Genomic DNA, 14241 nt, shown 5'->3' on the forward strand with positions numbered 1-14241 from the left:
CACTTGATGTTTACGGCTTGAGAATTATTGGAAACGCTTTCGAACACCGATAAAGAAAGACGATATCAAAACTACACGATTGCCCTTTTCATTACCCAGCCATTTAAACCTCATGTTACTGCCAGCCATCCTCCGAGAATGCAGTATAAGCTAACATCATTCTCATTTTAGGTAGTTACAGCATGAAAACGTGTGCTACGCCAAGGGTAAAACGCTGTTTTTGCATTATTAGTTTCAGCTTCTCTGCTGCACATTACAGTTGACACTAGACTGGAAATGAGCTTTAAAATCAAGATTTAGCACCCCCGAGTATGCGTTGCGGCGCTACTAAATTATATGTTGTCTGGGGAACTGCGAGTCTATGTCGTCTGCAATAAGATAGCACGTATGCAGTTTCCCACGATTCCAGACACCACAGTCTCTACAACACTATGAGGACTCTTAATAGGGAACTACGTGAAGCAGTCCTACTGAAATTAGTAAATAATTATGTACATAAATTTGTTAAATCTCTGTTATTTACAGCGGTTAGATATATCTGTTTAGAGTTAATGGTTAGATGGAAGTCAATGACAGACAAAAAATGTCATTTTCACAAATGTGTCTGGACTGATGTCACGTAAAAACTGCAGCATCGTGTTGGAAGAAGTGGTGTGTTCGCAAAATCTTTTTTACGATACTTATAGCATTATAAACGACACTAAGAAAAAGGCGCAGCACGAAGGAATCATCTTAATGAGACGGAAATCGGAAGATGTGATGTACATATGCAGACAAACAGCTGATTACAATTTCAGAAAAACTGGACGATTTATTAAAGAGAAAGTGCTTCACATACTGTGCAAGACAAGAACGCGCGGTCGACCTTTGGTCCCTTGGCATTAATTGATGGTTTCTGAATGTCCCCGTGAGGGGCATCGGGCTAAATTCTGTCCCGTTGCAACGTCAAAATCCCGAGCTGGTTGGAGGACACTCCAAACGTTCTCAACTGGGGAGGGTCTGACAAGCATGAAGGCCAGCGGTAGAAACACTCAGTGTGTGCGGGCGGGGTTTATCATTGCCCAAGGTGGCTTGACACGAGGGCGACGTGCCGCTGTGCTGTTAGGGTGCTGCGGGTGGCAACCAAAGGGGTCCTGCTCTGGAAACAAAGACACCCCAGGCCGTCACTCACGGTGGCGGGCGGCAGACAGTTTGGTATTCCACCGCTGTCCAGGGCGTCTCCAGACACGTCTTTAATGGTCAATTCGAAGCGAAACTCTTCACCCAATACATTTCTATTCCAGTCACTGAGATTCTAGGCTGAAAACGTGTCTGGAGATGCCCCAAAAGCTGTGGGATATCAACTTGATTGTAGCCCGCCATACGGATCGTGCCATTGATTTTATAGCAGGACCCCTTTGATTGTCATGCGCGGCATCCTTACAACAGAGCTGTACATCATCGATATTGTACGCCCTGTTTTGTTGGCCTTCATGGCAAGCCATCCCGAGCCTACACTTCAGCAAGATAATGCCCGACCACACACGTAGATTTTATATTGTCTGTCTTCGTGCTTGCTACAGCCAGTCTTGGCCAACAAGGCAGCCTGATCTCTCCCCAGCTGAGAACGTCTGGAGCGTTATGGGCACGCCCCTCCAACGATCTAACGCTCCAATTGGACAGAATTTGGCAAGATGTCCCTCAGGAGAACATCCAACAACACTACCAATCCCTGCCGAGCCGAATAACTGCATAATTGTCTTGCTCAATTTGTGAAGCTCTTTCTCTTCAATAAACCATCCCACCTTTTTTTTTTGTCTGTACATGTAACCACATCTACTGATTGCCGTCCCATTCGGATAATTCCTTCGTGGTGCGTGTATCTTTTGGTCGTAGAGTGTATATCGCTATTTGTCAAACATCTTATTTATTTTGATCTGCTTGAGGTTCTGCCCCCTCTTCAGTAGGTGCGCTAGCTAGTGACAGGGCGCAAGATGCGGAGGCAACTGATTCGGATCCTGGTGCTAAAGCTAATTTCCACTGGCTGTATTCCTACGGCCGTGGGAGGAAAGCGGGTGACATAAAATTGGTAACAGCAGAATTAGCATCAGTTTCCTAGGTGTCTCGTGGAGTCAGAGTATTGGCCGGACGGCGTCTTCAACCAGCATTCCGAAAAGTGTCTCCAACCACCCAGCTCTAACCGCCGTCGTATTTGCGGCTTGTAAACTCATTTGTAGATCCTTAATCTTCTATTTTCAACTAATGTCGTCTTCCTCAGATATTAACCCATAGCTGTTGATGAAGGTACGAAATGGCTCTGAGCACTATGGGACTCAACTGCTGAGGTCATTAGTCCCCTAGAACTTAGAACTAGTTAAACCTAACTAACCTAAGGACATCACAAACATCCATGCCCGAGGCAGGATTCGAACCTGCGACCGTAGCGGTCTTGCGGTTCCAGACTGCAGCGCCTTTAACCGCACGGCCACTTCGGCCGGCCGATGAAGGTACCTCTCCCATAGTACTCTTCCGCGAGCATGGTTTTAATAGCGCATTCTGGCCATTCTGTATTCGCAGAACATTGTATTGATTCATGCAATTTTGTCGTATGATGACATGGTCGGAGACCGTGGCTGTTATTTGAAGACAAATGTTGATGGTGTTGAGACAGCAACCAGTCACAAATTTATTTTCAGTTCCTTAATCCAAAAGGTACCGTTACCGTTTTCGAATCATTACGATTCATCTTCAGACGGTTTTTTGCTTTCATTACAAGATGTGGTGCGTTTTTTTTACAGATTAATTGTCGTGAAACCTCGGTTTGGAGTGTTTGTTTCCATAGTTTTCGTCCAACAGATGTGAATACATTCCCACTGCATTCTTATCGTTGCACACGTAAATTTTTCTGACTGAACGCTTTATATTTGTCACAGAATAAATTTCTAACACGCACCACGATGTATGTTAGAAATCTATTCTGTGACAAATCTGAAGTGTTCATTGAGAAAAATTTACGTCTGCAACAATAAGAATACAGTGGGAATGTATTCACATCTGTTGGACGAAAACTATGAAAACAAACACTCCAAACCGAGGTTTCACGACAATTAATCTGTAAAAAAACGCACCACATGTTGTAATGAAAGCAAAAAACCGTCTGAAGATGAATCGTAATGATTCGAAACCGGTAACGGTACCTTTTGGATTAAGGAACTGAAAATAGATTTGTGACTGGTTGCTGTCTCAACACCATCAACATTGTATTGATTTCTGACTGACCTCCATCGTGTTGAAAAGCTCTTTTTCTTGACCTTATCCTTTGTCTCAACAGATGCTCGTTTACCCAGGTACAACAAAAAAGTACGGAAGGAGACCGTACCAGAGGGGTCAAAACATCGAGCATTGAAGTACGTCTCTACAAACTTCCGTCCTAGTGAAAATGCCACGGTTGTGTTCTTACAACAAAGTGACTGCTACTATCCGTAAAAGCACGTTCTTACTCCTGCAGGGCAGGCTTGCTCTCTACACAAATCCTCCCCTCAGATTTGACGGAATACCCGTAACTCCGCAGATATCTACTCATGCTCTTAAGCGCAAAGATAAACTGTTTGGAGAATGTGAACTGACTGATTGAAAAAGCCTGGAAAATTATGTTCTAGATAACCCACGTCGGCACTCTCGACGATGAACTACATCAGAATGCAGGGCCTTTCGCAGTACTCCAGTTCACGGCTGGTGATCCATAGCAGACGTCCGCTGTGTAAGCTGGCATGTCACAGGGCAGAGCTAAACTGATAAGGGTGTCAACTATACGATCGAGTGTGTAAGATCACACGAACTTAAACACAAAGCAAGAGACAGCTCTGAATCTGGAGACTGGTCGCACAGCAGCCTCTACGGCCATTAGGCGTGTTCAGAAATTAGGAAAAGTATACAGATTACGCTAGTGCTAGTGCTGCGGTAAAGCACGGAACGAAATTTGGGGTTTTTTGCCTGGTAGACGACAAAGCCATTAGAGGCGGCGCGCAACCTCTGACTGGGGGAAGGAAATCGCTCGTGATCTTTCAAGGAAACCATCCCGGCACTCTCTCCACTCTCACACGCCATTTAAGGAAATCGCAGAACCAAAAATATTAATGACGGGAAGGAGATTCGAGCTGCCACTCTCCCGGATGTAGTTCATTTAGTCAGCACTTTTTCAAATACACTCCTGGAAATGGAAAAAAGAACACATTGACACCGGTGTGTCAGACCCACCATACTTGCTCCGGACACTGCGAGAGGGCTGTACAAGCAATGATCACACGCACGGCACAGCGGACACACCAGGAACCGCGGTGTTGGCTAGCTGCGCAGCATTTGTGCACCGCCGCCGTCAGTGTCAGCCAGTTTGCCGTGGCATACGGAGCTCCATCGCAGTCTTTAACACTGGTAGCATGCCGCGACAGCGTGGACGTGAACCGTATGTGCAGTTGACGGACTTTGAGCGAGGGCGTATAGTGGGCATGCGGGAGGCCGGGTGGACGTACCGCCGAATTGCTCAACACGTGGGGCGTGAGGTCTCCACAGTACATCGATGTTGTCGCCAGTGGTCGGCGGAAGGTGCACGTGCCCGTCGACCTGGGACCGGACCGCAGCGACGCACGGATGCACGCCAAGACCGTAGGATCCTACGCAGTGCCGTAGGGGACCGCACCGCCACTTCCCAGCAAATTAGGGACACTGTTGCTCCTGGGGTATCGGCGAGGACCATTCGCAACCGTCCCCATGAAGCTGGGCTACGGTCCCGCACACCGTTAGGCCGTCTTCCGCTCACGCCCCAACATCGTGCAGCCCGCCTCCAGTGGTGTCGAGACAGGCGTGAATGGAGGGACGAATGGAGACGTGTCGTCTTCAGCGATGAGAGTCGCTTCTGCCTTGGTGCCAATGATGGTCGTATGCGTGTTTGGCGCCGTGCAGGTGAGCGCCACAATCAGGACTGCATACGACCGAGGCACACAGGGCCAACACCCGGCATCATGGTGTGGGGAGCGATCTCCTACACTGGCCGTACACCACTGGTGATCGTCGAGGGGACACTGAATAGTGCACGGTACATCCAAACCGTCATCGAACCCATCATTCTACCATTCCTAGTCCGGCAAGGGAACTTGCTGTTCCAACAGGACAATGCACGTCCGCATGTATCCCGTGCCACCCAACGTGCTCTAGAAGGTGTAAGTCAACTACCCTGGCCAGCAAGATCTCCGGATCTGTCCCCCATTGAGCATGTTTGGGACTGGATGAAGCGTCGTCTCACGCGGTCTGCACGTCCAGCACGAACGCTGGTCCAACTGAGGCGCCAGGTGGAAATGGCATGGCAAGCCGTTCCACAGGACTACATCCAGCATCTCTACGATCGTCTCCATGGGAGAATAGCAGCCTGCATTGCTGCGAAAGGTGGATATACACTGTACTAGTGCCGACATTGTGCATGCTCTGTTGCCTGTGTCTATGTGCCTGTGGTTCTGTCAGTGTGATCATGTGATGTAGCTGACCCCAGGAATGTGTCAATAAAGTTTCCCCTTCCTGGGACAATGAATTCACGGTGTTCTTATTTCAATTTACAGCAGTGTATTATGATCAGTTAATTCATCGAAATTATTAATCCATGCTATAAATGTAACTGATATCTACATTAGTAGTATGAAGTAAAGTGAACTGCAATATTACATAAGAACTGGAACATCACATAAGAACTGTAAGATGCACGCTATGTTTTAAAGTTTCTAGGAACGAGACTGAAAAACGTCCATGTTTGCACGCTTGTCGCTATTTCTATTTTTTTAAGTGTTTGCGTTACCGTGACTTTGTAAAGTAAAGGAAAGGTTTTTTGGCAGCGTCACTGGCACCACAGACTCGGCTATACGTTACCGCAAGATGACGGATGTATCACAGTAAGAATGCGGAAATGCTCGGAGCGAGTTGGGGTTTACTCTTTGGATGGCTGCAGATGGACTGGAACCAACCACGCGAGAGGTAAGGTTAGCGATCGTTCCACGAAATTCTTGCATTCGTGTTTCATACTTAGAAGCGTTGTTAGAGATGAGCTATTGCTATCTAAAAGCAGGGTATTTTAATATCGTGCAATAATTCACATTTTTTTGTTAACAAGTATTTATATGGATACTGGTGTGTTTCTTACCACGTCGTCTTGCAAATCATGTAATATGCAGGGGCTCACACAGATTTATCCTGTACATTTATCTTATCTGATTGGTAACATTCTACGCAACAAGACAAAAAATAACCATAAGAGGAAAGAACCAGTCAGGAGTAACAAAGACTGGTGCACTATCCTGCATGATGGCAAAATTTCGGCTAACTTTGAAAAAAATTAAGAACTCACATCTATAGGCCAGCGTTTACAGTGACAGTAACACAGATAAGGTGACACCTGGTGCAGCATGATGTCACGTTTACAGTGACACTAACACAGATAAGGTGACACCTGGTGCAGCATGATGTCACGTTTACAGTGACAGTAACACAGATAAGGTGACACCTGGTGCAGCATGATGTCACGTTTACAGTGACAGTAACACAGATAAGGTGACACCTGGCGCAGCATGATGTCACGTTTACAGTGACAGTAAGACAGATAAGGTAACAAACACCTGGTGCAGCATGATGTCACGTTGTAACGCCGGAAATGCATATCCTCCTATTTCCATCTATTGTACTATAATTTTTTTCCTTGTTTTGTTACCTCAAGATATGACGTTTCTGTGTCTTTGCATATTGTAATTGTTTTACTATTTGTATATATATATGCATTATGTCGATGTATAATTGGTTTGTTTTGTGAATATTATTTGTATTTATACGCTGGGTATGGCCTAGGGAAAACTATACTATCGAACGAATACATCGAAAGGTCGTGTGGAGAACGAAAGTGTTTAGGATCTTTGGTAGTGTTAACTCTGCCGCGTGGAGCGCGGGCTGAGCAGAAAGAGTCTGGCTGGAGTAGTGCAGTGGAGCAAGTGTGATGTGTGACGCTCCCGCGAGTTGCCGCGCTTTCGGGGTTGGGCATATCTACACTCCTGGAAATGGAAAAAAGAACACATTGACACCGGTGTGTCAGACCCACCATACTTGCTCCGGACACTGCGAGAGGGCTGTACAAGCAATGATCACACGCACGGCACAGCGGACACACCAGGACCCGCGGTGTTGGCCGTCGAATGGCGCTAGCTGCGCAGCATTTGTGCACCGCCGCCGTCAGTGTCAGCCAGTTTGCCGTGGCATACGGAGCTCCATCGCAGTCTTTAACACTGGTAGCATGCCGCGACAGCGTGGACGTGAACCGTATGTGCAGTTGACGGACTTTGAGCGAGGGCGTATAGTGGGCATGCGGGAGGCCGGGTGGACGTACCGCCGAATTGCTCAACACGTGGGGCGTGAGGTCTCCACAGTACATCGATGTTGTCGCCAGTGGTCGGCGGAAGGTGCACGTGCCCGTCGACCTGGGACCGGACCGCAGCGACGCACGGATGCACGCCAAGACCGTAGGATCCTACGCAGTGCCGTAGGGGACCGCACCGCCACTTCCCAGCAAATTAGGGACACTGTTGCTCCTGGGGCATCGGCGAGGACCATTCGCAACCGTCTCCATGAAGCTGGGCTACGGTCCCGCACACCGTTAGGCCGTCTTCCGCTCACGCCCCAACATCGTGCAGCCCGCCTCCAGTGGTGTCGCGACAGGCGTGAATGGAGGGACGAATGGAGACGTGTCGTCTTCAGCGATGAGAGTCGCTTCTGCCTTGGTGCCAATGATGGTCGTATGCGTGTTTGGCGCCGTGCAGGTGAGCGCCACAATCAGGACTGCATACGACCGAGGCACACAGGGCCAACACCCGGCATCATGGTGTGGGGAGCGATCTCCTACACTGGCCGTACACCACTGGTGATCGTCGAGGGGACACTGAATAGTGCACGGTACATCCAAACCGTCATCGAACCCATCGTTCTACCATTCCTAGACCGGCAAGGGACCTTGCTGTTCCAACAGGACAATGCACGTCCGCATGTATCCCGTGCCACCCAACGTGCTCTAGAAGGTGTAAGTCAACTACCCTGGCCAGCAAGATCTCCGGATCTGTCCCCCATTGAGCATGTTTGGGACTGGATGAAGCGTCGTCTCACACGGTCTGCACGTCCAGCACGAACGCTGGTCCAACTGAGGCGCGAGGTGGAAATGGCATGGCAAGCCGTTCCACAGGACTACATCCAGCATCTCTACGATCGTCTCCATGGGAGAATAGCAGCCTGCATTGCTGCGAAAGGTGGATATACACTGTACTAGTGCCGACATTGTGCATGCTCTGTTGCCTGTGTCTATGTGCCTGTGGTTCTGTCGGTGTGATCATGTGATGTATCTGACCCCAGGAATGTGTCAATAAAGTTTCCCCTTCCTGGGACAATGAATTCACGGTGTTCTTATTTCAATTTCCAGGAGTGTAATTGCGCTCGACTTGCTGTGATAGTTTCTGACACGGTGTTGCAGACGGGAAGCATTAGCTGGCGCACATCAAGAGCCCGTTTCGCCTGGTGACCGTGTCGAGAAAAAGGCGCGCCAACACCCAGCTTCTGCAACAGCGACGGCCGACAATGAGTAACTGTCGCCACCTCCTCGATCGACGGCTTCAAACCTTCAATCAAGCAACAAGGAAGACTGGAAGCACGTAAAGTTTTAGAACTGTATGGCAGACCTCAGCTTTTCAAACTGATCCATTTTCATAACTAAATTACAGCAACGTAGCATGAACCTTTGTAGCTCATTGTCCCAATTGTATTACCAAGCAGGGTCCCTTCCTTTTCCGGAATGAACCTGAGTGTCGTTGAAATTCAAACGCCAGCATCATTCGATTTCACTGCTTTAATTTCTAAGTTCAGTTACAGTATTCATCGCTTCGAAGTTAAATCTCTTATTTCTAAATTGCGTAGATTCAAGTAGCTATTGAAATGATTGTTGAGGTAGCCCAATACTAACCTTATTATTGAATTTCGTAGTGCTTCAGAAACAAAATTCACTATTAATTTCAGTCACTAAATTAACTTACAGTTTTTCGATTTTATTAATTCTTTTGCTAAATTAACTCAGAGTGTAGCGAAATTTATTACTTCTGACAAACTTTCAGTTTTCACACTACACGTGTCAACCTTCAGTTGCCACGCTTCTAGTGCTAATTATATGTGTAATAACCTTTCTTTTTTCAGTTACTATAGTAATTGTCCTTAGGAATGGCGACCGTAATTTCCCCCAAATCTCAAATATCTAATTACCGCTAGTTAATTGTTAACGTTACGGCCGCACATTTACTTTCTTTATTAACTTTACCCCTTTTCAAAATTAATTTCCACCAGTTTCATTTGCACTTTTCCTTTCATTTAGATGTAACCCTTCCCTCCCTCTTTACCGACAAATTAACTTCGGTGACGATTGCTTTTCCCAAATTTCCATTAGGTACACGCGGTTTAATTTTACACTGACATTAAGGTCGATAAGTGAGGGGGAGGTTACGAAGTTTACAGTGACAGTAACACAGATAAGGTAACACCTGGTGCAGCATGATGTCACGTTTACAGTGACAGTAACACAGACAAGGTAACACCTCATGCAGCATGATGTCACGTTTACAGTGACAGTAACACAGATAAGGTGACACCTGGTGCAGCATGATGTCACATTTACAGTGACAGTAACACAGATAAGGTAACACCTGAAGCAGCATGATGTCACGTTTACAGTGACAGTAACACAGATAAGGTGACACCTGGTACAGCATGATGTCACGTTTACAGTGACAGTAACACAGATAAGGTAACACCTGGTGCAGCATGATGTCACATTTACAGTGACAGTAACACAGATAAGGTAACACCTGATGCAGCATGATGTCATGTTTACAGTGACAGTAACACAGATAAGGTGACACCTCATGCAGCATGATGTCACATTTACAGCGACAGTAACACAGATAAGATAACACCTGGTGCAGCATGATGTCACGTTTACAGTGACAGTAACACAGATAAGGTAACACCTGGTGCAGCATGATGTCACGTTTACAGTGAAAGTAACACAGATAAGGTGACACCTGGTGCAGCATGATGTCACGTTTACAGTGACAGTAACACAGATAAGGTAACACGTGGTGCAGCATGATGTCACGTTTACAGTGACAGTAACACAGATAAGGTGACACCTGGTGCAGCATGATGTCACGTTTACAGTGACAGTAACACAGATAAGGTAACACCTGGTGCAGCATGATGTCACGTTTACAGTGACAGTAACACAGATAAGGTAACACTGGTGCAGCATGATGTCACGTTTACAGTGACAGTAACACAGATAAGGTAACACCTGGTGCAGTATGATGTCACGTTTACAGTGACAGTAACACAGATAAGGTGACACCTCATGCAGCATGATGTCACGTTTACAGTGACAGTAACACAGACAAGGTAACACCTGATGCAGCATGATGTCACGTTTACAGTGACAGTAACACAGATAAGGTGACACCTCGTGCAGCATGATGTCACGATTACAGTGACAGTAACACAGATAAGGTGACACCTGGTGCAGCATGATGTCACGTTTACAGTGACAGTAACACAGATAAGGTAACACCTGGTGCAGCATGATGTCACATTTACAGTGACAGTAACACAGATAAGGTGACACCTGGTGCAGCATGATGTCACGTTTACAGTGACAGTAACACAGATAAGGTAACACTGGTGCAGCATGATGTCACGTTTACAGTGACAGTAACACAGATAAGGTAACACTGGTGCAGCATGATGTCACGTTTACAGTGACAGTAACACAGATAAGGTGACACCTGGTACAGCATGATGTCACGTTTACAGTGACAGTAACAGAGATAAGGTGACACCTGGTGCAGGATGATGTGACGTTGACAGTGACAGTAACACAGATAAGGTGACACCTGGTGCAGCATGATGTCACGTTTACAGTGACAGTAACACAGATAAGGTGACACCTGGTGCAGCATGATGTCACGTTTACAGTGACAGTAACACAGATAAGGTAACACCTGGTGCAGCATGATGTCACGTTTACAGTGACAGTAACACAGATAAGGTGACACCTGGTGCAGCATGATGTCACATTTACAGTGACAGTAACACAGATAAGGTAACACCTGGTGCAGCACGATGTCACGTTCACGCCCTTGCGTCTGTTTATCAGGCACAGCTGACCGGCCGAGGTAGCGCAGTCGTTAGCACACTGGACTCGCATTCGGGAGGATGACCGTTCAAACCCGCGTCCGGCCATCTTCATTTAGGTTTTCCGTGATTTCCCCAAATCGTTTAAGGCAATTGTCGGGATGGGTCCTATGAAAGGGCGCGGCAGACTTCCTTTTCAATCCTTCCGTGACCCCAGCTTGTGATCCGTCCCTAATGACCTCGTTATCGACGGGACGCTAAACACTGATCTCCTCCTCCTTGTCAGGTAGAGCTGTGGCAGTCAGGCTGTCGTAGCGGAAGTGAAGCTGGAGCCTACCACAAGCTGATTCAACCTTTACGGAACATCGTTTAACAGAAAACAACCCATACAATGTACATTGTGATATTCTGCACACTGTTAACGAAAGGAGACCTATGATACTACAGAATGTCAAGTTAGTTTTCAATTGAAAAACATAATTTTCTTTTTATCGCCTGATGAATTAAAAATCATTTATGTATAGGTTACGCTAAACTATAACATGTTATTCATTTTATATGCTAACAATTATGTCTTGAATTAAAAAAAGTAATACATTCCTTTCTGAGAACTCTGCGCCATTAACATCCCTGCACTTCATCTGGTGTTGGGTCATTCTGTCTTCTTCTGAAGAGCTATAAAGCCGAAATTTGTTTTATCAGTAAATAAGTAGTTGGAAAACTTAAAAAAAAGTTTTTCCTCTTTCGTTACGATTGTCATGCTCTGTCAAGCACCGACTAATAATTTAGATACTGGCAATAGGAAACAGTTGCTACTGCTGGAACGTTTCGGAAAACGATGTCAGCAGGTACGAAAAGAAGACATATTCGTGAAAGTATACCAAAACTAGGCGTTTAAATACAAGATAAATTTATTCGAGCCCCTGAAGAGTACGTGACTGGCATGACCACGTGGTTTGACCCACACCAGTATTTGTTCAAAAATAAAAGGATCGTTTCGTGTCAGTACAACGTGCACCAACGAAGAGGAGGTGGAAATGCTACTCATCTATCAGTACTATACCACATGTACATGTATTGTATATAAGAAAATATTATGCTTACGTAAACATTATACTGTGACGTTCTTTTGAACAGTTATTTAGCAGAGAAAGGGTATCAATGAATAAAAATATATGACGCTATTTAAAAAAGAAACTGTCTCGAGACTCGAACTCGGGGCCTTTTCCTTTCGCGGGCAACTGCTCTACCATCTTTTTTTTTTTTAGTAAAATGGCAGACGCTCTATCCATCTTTTTTTTTCCCGGGCAAGTGCTCTACCAACTTTTTTTTTTTTTTGGGAGTGAGGGGTTTTTATTTATTTTATATGAAGGAAGGTAGGAGAAACAGAAACCTTTATTATTCACAAAATAAACGTATTATGTCCTGACACATGATAACTGTCCTGGAAGGAACCTCGCTGCCGTCCTACCATGCAGCATGAAATAACAACAAAATCAAAGTGGGGCCACCTCCGGCACACTGAAGAAAAGTATTTATGGATATGAAAACAAAATTTCAAGTACATCTGAGCTACCGAAGCACGACTCACGCCCGCTCCTCACAGCTTTGCTTCTGCCAGTATCTCTCGTCTCCTACCTTCCAAACTTTAGAGAAGCTCTCCTGCGAACCTTGCAGAACTAGCACTCCTGAAAGAAAGGATACTGCGGAGACATGGCTTAGCCACAGCCTGGGGGATGTTTCCAGAATGAGTTTCATATCAGCGCACACTCCGCTGCAGAGTGAAAATCTCATCATACATCATTTTCGGAGTACTCGCACGGCAATAGTTAAATGTCAAAAGCCAAAGTGATCAGACTGTTCAGTTATTTTGTGAAACACGTCTCTGTAAGTACATACCCATCTACACACACATATTCCGCAAGCCGCCGTATGGTGCGTAGCGGAGGGTACCCTGTATCAGTATTAATCATCTACTTTCCAGTCTCTCCCGTTTCTGAAGCCATTTTGACTATTTTTCGACAGTGACTGTTTCAAGAAATATGTAAAGTTTTATTAAATTACCTCTACCAGTCACAAACTTGATCAACTATTGTATTATCGATTTACTTAGCGACATGTTTCGAGGGAATCCCTCATCTTCAGGCTAAGTGGCATTACAAAAACAACTTTACAATAAGGTCATACTGACGTTGTAACCTCCCCACAAAAGTTTTTTGTATTTAAATATTTATTTGGTTAATGATTCTAATTTTTGTGTGACCTCAGAACAAAATTGGTTCCCATTTATAATCTCCGTGCAGAAATGCATTCACATTTAATGTATCCACAAAATTCTTTTCTCATTTAATGTAGGCTCGAAACAGAAAAATTCCTAAGCCTCGTAATAATAAAAAAAAAAAAAATTCAGTAACCTGGTAAATTTTGGACGACAGCAGTGCTGCGTCGTGGCCCTGTAAGATCATTCTGAATAAAAAAGCAAAAATTCTTACCTCAATAAAAACGGCGAATATATCTGCTCTTACTTAACATTTTTCCGGCACAGCTCCGTGCAATGCTGGCCTACACATTTGTGATAGGAAACAACTGATTTTTTTTTAAATGAATGCTTTTTTTTAAAAAAATTACTTTACATTACAAAAATTATTATTAGGACATTTTTTAAAACATTTGGAAGACAGTTCAGATACATTGCTAGATATGCGCGAGGCTGCTTTTTACCTTATACAATAATACTCAGGCTCCGGACTCCCGACCAGAGCAGACTCCAGACAAGCGCAGATAACCTCAGACTAGCGACTAGCAACAACTAACTGCTACAGTTACATAGTCCCTACTCAGTCAACACTGCTCTCTGGTCAGCCATTCTCTTATACCTTGCATATCGCAGGCAGCGCATACCTCTTACAACGTTACATAGTCTTTTTTCGTAAATGTTGTGGTCATCTTTGTTCTTCTGGCGTGGCGGTCTCGTTGTGATGCGCTGAGCTGTTTCCATTTCCGTGGCTGTCTTGGTCACTG

The sequence above is a fragment of the Schistocerca nitens genome, chromosome 7 (genome assembly GCF_023898315.1).
Source record: "Schistocerca nitens isolate TAMUIC-IGC-003100 chromosome 7, iqSchNite1.1, whole genome shotgun sequence".
NCBI classification, from domain to species: Eukaryota; Metazoa; Arthropoda; class Insecta; order Orthoptera; family Acrididae; genus Schistocerca; species Schistocerca nitens.